At 54.5% G+C, this 7068-nt stretch overlaps 1 long non-coding RNA gene across 1 annotated transcript; it reads left to right on the top strand.

Annotated features, from left to right (window-relative positions):
- The first annotated feature begins 3003 nt into the window (after positions 1 to 3003).
- Positions 3004 to 6662, top strand: LOC119088046. Its single transcript, XR_005091615.1, has 3 exons — positions 3004 to 3090; positions 3623 to 4753; positions 5365 to 6662. It is a non-coding gene; the product is annotated as an uncharacterized LOC119088046 (long non-coding RNA).
- The last annotated feature ends 406 nt before the right edge of the window (positions 6663 to 7068 follow it).

Raw genomic sequence — 7068 nt, 5'->3', positions numbered from 1 at the left:
GGGGCGGAGGGGACAGGCAGGAGGGAATTCGCGCTCTGGCCCTTTAAGTGTAGCAGAGCCGATTCATTCGGGCTCAGTAGATTATTCCGTACCAGTGAAACCCGGCCGCCCCATTCATAAAGCTAATTTCCATAAGCAGACTTTTCTTTTCCAACTTCTTTAAAATGAGCAAACTTTGAAACTAGGATTCAAGCCGCAGTATTTTTTCAGTTTATATCAGCTTGGGGGCTATGTGCATGTAAAACCGACCAGAAAAGTTTCATGGCAAAGTGACTGAAGATTTGCTTCCTGAACCAGTTTCCTCAGAGGCTGATGGATCGCGCAAAGGACCTGGGCTTTGACTCGGACACCCGCATTATTTTTGTTATGGTCTCGGCTTACTTTTACAAACCTCTCCAGTGTGAACAGCGTCAGCTGTTGCAGCTGTCTTTTTTAGATCTAATGATATAATCGATGTGCGCTTTTGACTTGAGTGACAACGTGATGGATGGAAAGCCGGGCAGGCAAGACCCAGGCTCACTGGTCCCCGAAGTGCGGTGTAGAACTGACTTGATTTTTACTCGGGTGGCCTAACTTTTCCCTTTGCCCAGCTCGGGGCCCTCCTTACTCTGCCTTCCACCCGACAAAAACGGTCCCCTCCACAGACCCTAACCCTGACCTCCGAGGTGGGACCCAGCGACAACCTCCGGGGATTCTGCAGGTCTCAGGGCCGGGGTCTGTTGGGTGGGCAGCCCGCGGACGCTGGGAGAGCCGCCGCAAGACGCCCTGTGGAGGGGGCGGGGATAGACGAGGGCGGGGCCATTGTAAGAGCCAATCATTGGGCGAGACCACGACCGGGCCGCAGTCGCCCCGCCCCACGGGCTGCAACCTCTGCGGCCCTGTTCGGTCTTTTGAGTCACTGCATCCCCTAGTGGCGTTGAGGTTTCTGCAGCCTGGGTCCTGAAAACACAGCCGGGAAGAGCAAGGTCCGGCGGGAAAAGACTTGGGGTGCTCCCGGTGGCAGTGTACAAGAAGGTGATTCCAGTCCAACCTCCAGGGCAGAGAGCTTCGCTTGGAGGGTTACTGGAATTGAAAGGTGTCATTGCCTCTTCATTCCTTTACCCCTTAAAATTTCCCACCAATACAAAACCTCGATTCCCGACAAACCCTTCCTAAAAAGTTCTAAATGTCCTACTGTGGAGAAAAAGCATCAATGTCTACCTTGAAGCCCGTGTGTACGGGGAAGTGTGGAGGGGGGGGAGAGTGTGTTCTTTTTAAAGCACAACCCTTGAAGACAAGTAAAATTTTTTTGGAAATGTGCCCCGAGGGCTTGGGTTTGGAGCTTCTCTCCACTCCTCATCTTTTACATTGATCTTTGTTCGAAATCAAGGCTGAATTTCTAAATACAAAACATGAAGATACCCTTTTTTTTAAATATAAGTTTCCCTCCCAAGTTTATCCTGCACCCCTTGATCTCGCGTTTATGAGGCGACCCAGTCTTAGAATATCGATTTTTACTTTCGCTCTTCCAACTCATCTCTCCTGGGCCAATCAAGCTGCCAGCATCTCATCCAGCTCACGGCGCTCTCAAAACCTTTTAATTATTTAGTTGCTATCTTACATTCACCGGAAACCACTCCATAAACAAGCAGAGAGGACCGCACACACATTTTTGCTAAGAGGCTGTGGATTAAGATTAAGGATGGGAGTTTAAAAAAAAAAAAGTAGTGTTCTTGTGTCGCTGGTGAGTTGTGTAGGATACCAATCAGCTTGACCCTAGTTCATAGTTTCGAGGGGAAAAAAAAATCACAAATAGGCATTAAACTCTTTGGTCCTGGCACTGAGATCTATAAATCAAAAAAAAAAAAAAAAAAAAAAAGCAAAAGAAATCCTTCTCGAGACAAGAATCAAAGCTGCTGACGCCAAGACTTGAACGTGTTAATTTATGCGGCTTAGAACTTAGTTTAAAAGACTGCAAAAGAAAATGTTTCTGAAAAGGAACGCTTCCCTAGTAGGGGCTCCTCTCTAATAAATTTGGTAGTGGGAATGGAGCGGATTATTCGTTTTAATTCAATCACCAGAGGAGCTACGCTGGGATGCAGAGGACACTCCCCTCCCTTGGAAAAAGGAAACATCTAGAAGGCCCCTCCTGGTCTGAGGTAGTTTAGGGCTGGCAAAGAGGGGTAGGGGGCCCGAGGCTGGATGCCCGGGGTAATGGAGCCAGCCTGTAGGGGGTATTTAACATGTAATTCCCAGCCGGTCCGCCCCTGTTCCCGGACTGACAGTGGGTAATTGGGAAAGAGGACGTTGCTCTTTTGATGGCCCGCGCCGGCCAGTCTCGCCGACGCCACACTGGGTTTGACGTCACGGGCCCAGCCCCAGAGTCAGAAACACAGAGCAGGGGAGGGGGAGGGGAAAAGAGAGGAGAGGGTTACCGGGGAGGGAGGGCGGAGGTCGGCTCCGGGACCCACCGGGAAGAAGGGGGAAGGGATCGAGCCCAGAGAGGCTGCGGCGCGTGGCCTGAGGCGGAGAGCGGGACGCCGGGGGTCTGGGCCAGGCCAGGCGCCGGTCTGACCCGCCTCGCTCACAAATGCAGGCCCGGCTTCCTCCTCCCCTGGCGGGTGGCGGGGGAGGGGAGGGGGCTTGAGGCCGGAGGGAAGAAGGGAAAGGGTGGTCGGAATCCTTTATGCCAGAGCCTACAAAGCTGAACCGGGCCTCGTTAGGGGACGCCTCAGCGCCCTCCTGAAGATCTGGGATACCACCCCAGGCACCTGGGCCTGGGTTCGGTGTTGCTTATCCCCCCTCTTCCCCAGGAGCATCTGGCAAAGCTGGGGGAAAGGCAAGAGAAAGCCATCAAGGAGCCTGTTGTTACCGCTGCTGCCTAGAGCCTTTGGCTCCTGTGGTTCCTGAGGTCTCCCTCAATAGGGTGAGGGGCTGACCAACGATCTGGATGCCTGGGGACCCTGCATCCTGGAGAGGAGCAAGCGAAGGCTCAGCTAGACCCTTCCAAGGAACGGGGACCTGGTGCTGTGTTGGGTGACCGGAACCAATTTGGCCTATCTGAAAACCCCAGGCCTTGGGGCTGCTGCTGTAGGCGTCAGGTTGAGCAGGGTATGTGTGCCCTCTTGGGGAAAGGGTTAGAAATGGATCTGACTTTCTCTATGCTTGGAGTAAGCTGGGACACCCCCACCACACATCCGCGAGCGCGCGCGCGCGCGCGTGTGTACACACACACACACACACACACACACACACACACACACTTGCCCATCTTCAGGTCCCTCCCACTTGCCTTCACTGGGGCGTTGAGACCCCATCCCTCTGCAAGTAGGCACAGTCTGTCCCCTTCAGAATTTGGAAGCCTTGATTGCAAAGAGGCTGAAGGTGACTGGGCCACAGACCCAAAAGAGAAATCCACGCAACTTCCATCACCCACTCGAGCCTGACTCTGAGAGAGGCCAGGCGAGCTCCGCGGGGCCGAGATGCGGAAAGATGCTACCTTGGGGGTTGAGCGCTGCCCTCCAGAGAGGGACCCGCAAAGCCGAACCTTGGGGGTCGTAGTACTAAAGTTACTAATCCTGGGCAGGGATAGAGAGCGTGCCTCGAAATGCCTAAGGCGGTCATTTGAGCGTGTTTACTTAAGGACTTTGCAAGCCGAGCGCAAGAGGAATAGTAGGATTCTCCTAGAGGCAGCAAATATTTGCAGGCTGAAGAACGAAGCCGAGCGGGGCCGTACTGCCTTGTCCCTGCCCCCGCCCCTGGATCCCCGGCGCCGGCCTGGGCGGACCTGAGGGCGCGGTTACCGACTGAAGTGAAGCCCGGAACCTGCGGGGCTGGGAGGTCGGGGAGAGCTCAGAACCGCACCGAAGGCCAGAAACCGAGTGCACAGCCCCGGTCCCCGGCGAGCCGAGGACTAGGGGAAAAGTCCCTTCCCATTTCAGCTCTATCAATCTTCCTTTGATGCGATTGATCAATAAAAACGAAGTGAAAAGACCGTGGTCGCTGTGCGTCTGAGAAGGAAGTGGAGGCCAGAGATATCCAGGCCAGCGCCGGCGCCCCCTTACCTATCCGGTTCGCAACCTGGAGGTCTGCAACGCTTCGGACTGGGGAAGCAGGGCGGTGGCGAGAACCCAGGGCGACGGCGCGGGGCCTTTAATTGGGTGTATCCGTTTTAACAGTGGCCATTGTTGAAGCAATTAGCAAGAGACAATAACCACCAAGATGCGTTTAATTCGATTCTGTGCACGCTGCAATCCCGACCCGGGCGCTGCGATTAACAGGCCGGGGATAACCGGGAGGGTCTGGTTGTGAAAGTACCGATTCTGTTCCTTGATCTTTTTGTCTTAGGCCTGGGAGTTGTAAAAGAAAGGCTGGGGGAGCCAGATCTGCCCCAAGCAGGCCACGGTGGGAGACTCGTCCTTGGTCTTGCTAGTCCCCACTGGTCACCCCCCGGACCACTGTTCCTTCTTGGAGCGAGGGTTGGAGCTGCGGCCGCCGCGTCAATCCACAGTGCCTGTTTGAGGGAAAAAAGCCGGGAAGGCTGGGACATGAATCCACGTCTCCTTTCTAAATCCTACATCCCCACCTCGGTTCCTCGAAACAAATCCGAATTACCTTCCCAATCGGGGGAGGAGCAAAGGAGAGACCCCTGCTTGTGTCGCAGAACACACCTCCTTCTCTGAAGTCAGCCCCACTACCCCCTCCTCCGTTTTAGCCTCCGGATTAGGTTACCCAGGCCGGGCAAGGATTTTCACTGGATACGAGAACAGTACAGGTAAAGCTGTATAAACAGTTCTCCGGCTGCGGGGCAGGAGGGTTATGCTGGGGACACAGCCCCAAGGCGCCACCGGCCAGCCTGGCTTCAGCGGACGAAACCGCTGGCGAGGCCGCTTCGCCTTGGCGACCCGGGCTTCATAGTTAAACACAAATTACGTACGTATCACTGTAGCTTTCAAAGTGTCCCCTTTTCTCCCACCACCCTCCCCCGCAGGAGCTGAAATGCAGAAAAGAGCAAAATCAAACTGCGGTAGAGAAGGAGTCAGGCAGTGGGCCATGCTGGCTGAGGCTGCCCGCTCATCAAGGGTCTCTGCCCGCAGAGACCCTTTTCCAGTTAAAACAGTGGACAAGGGACTTTAGTGATGTAGAAAGAAAGACCCTAAAAGTCACTGGTCACGAGAGGAACTGGCAGTGGAAACCTCCGGTGGGTGGGGAGACCCATGGGAACTTGGATGAAAAGACTATGCGCCCACAGATCTCCCGGCTCCCACACCCACCCGCCGCGGGTCTGGGGTCCACCCTCCGAGCAAAATGAGCCACTGTTTTGGCTATGCGATTTGATTTTTCTTTTTCCTGTCTTTTTCCTTTTTGCTCATTCATCTATCACAGTTTAAAACACAGGAGGAAAGCCGCCCAAGCCGGGAGGAGCGGCGAACGACGCGGAGAGTCTACAAGAGAAGAGATGCTCCCGGCGATTACCCGCCTCGCACTCCGCCCCCAACCCAGCCCCGGCCTGCACCTTCAGCTTCTAGGGATTCTGGCCCTCCCTCAGCCAGTATGATCTCCCCCGCCCCTTGAGAAAACCCCTGATTTTGGTGAGATTAAAAAAAAATGGGTAGGTAGGGGTGAAGCGGAAAGGGGCAGGCGGACAGGGAGAAGACCGGGGATTTCTGCTTTCGAATAGAACAAAGCACACGTGAGAGGGAGGGTGACTGGGGAGCCCTCGCCTAGGGTGGGAAGAGAAAGAACTCACCTAGAAAGGAAAAAGTGTGCACTTTTGCTTAGCTTTCCCGGGGTCCTAGCCCTAAAGGCTTAGGAACCGTGGGAAAGAGCAAGGGATGCCGGTGACCCATTGGGAAGCGCAGGCCCCCGCAGCCGCTCCCCTGACCTTGGGCACCATTAATTTTTAGTGGAAGATTCAGCTTCTAGATCCGGCCTGCTCCTAGGGAAGCCCCAGGTCCCACCTTTGAAGCACCCAGGATTCTGCCTAGCATCCAAGAAAATCCGGAGCCAGGTGGTTGGGGTTCGATCACTTGAACACACAGGCCTCTCGATCTTAGGAAAGATGTAGGAGGGCCAGCCTCAGTCACCTGTCTCATTTCGATCCTGGCCCCCCGGTTCTCCCAACTGGGTGAGGCGCCCTCCCTCCAGTCCCCAGCGCCTGCTTCAGCATCCTTTTTTCCCTGCACTTTGGTGGTTTCAAGAGGAGGAAACGGGCTATATCTTGGAGATGTTGAGCTTTGACTTCTCGAGATTAGCCTAAGGAATTAGAACGCCGATTCTGGAGGGACAATCCACCGAGAACGAGGGCTGAAGCGCGGGGAAGGCTGTGGAGGGATTCATAGCCAAGGAAGAAAAACGGGAAGGTGGTGCGATTTAGACCCCGCAGAGAGCCAAGGTTGGCTTGTAAAAAGCATGAAATCCTTAGTGCCACTGAACGAGCAGGCAACCCCACAGAAAAAGCTGAGTATGCCGGGCTCGGAGGTGCAAAACCAAGACTTCCCTTGGCATCACGGTTCCTTTGACCAGGGCCACTATCAGGCTGCCTGCTTGCCTGCCTGCCTGCCGGTGACTCTCGGATCCAGGTCCCCCCCCCCCCCCCCCCGGCTTGGTGTGCACCCTCCACAGCCTGCCACCTCATGAACTTCAGCAATTTGTTACATAAAATAAAACAACCACCAGACACACGTGCTTACTCATCATGAGCTGCTTGCAGACCCCCTCCACCGGACAAACCGGGACCTCAGAGAGAGCGACTGGCAACCCTTCCACACTCACTTTGACAGCACTCACCTAACAGCACCCCAGTCCCAGGTGACCCCGCGTGAAGCACAGGGTATTCCCTCCCCACAATTAATAAGCCTCCCTGGGTATTCCAACCATTAATGGTGTGCGGAGGGAGTAATCAGAAATACTGGATTGGCACACAAAGACATACGTGAAAAGGAACACATACTCAAGTGTGAAATGGCTTAGACACTAAGAATAAAACAGTCCTCCAGGGTAGCCTAGAGATTGTTAAAACAGCCCAGGGCTAAAGAACAGAAGGTTTCCCCTTTCTGTCCCACTCAGTGTCAGAATCCTTCTTTCTCT

Source organism: Peromyscus leucopus, chromosome 5 (genome assembly GCF_004664715.2).
Source record: "Peromyscus leucopus breed LL Stock chromosome 5, UCI_PerLeu_2.1, whole genome shotgun sequence".
NCBI classification, from domain to species: Eukaryota; Metazoa; Chordata; class Mammalia; order Rodentia; family Cricetidae; genus Peromyscus; species Peromyscus leucopus.
Note: the sequence above shows the minus strand (reverse complement) of the source record. Positions and strands in the feature narration are given on the sequence as shown.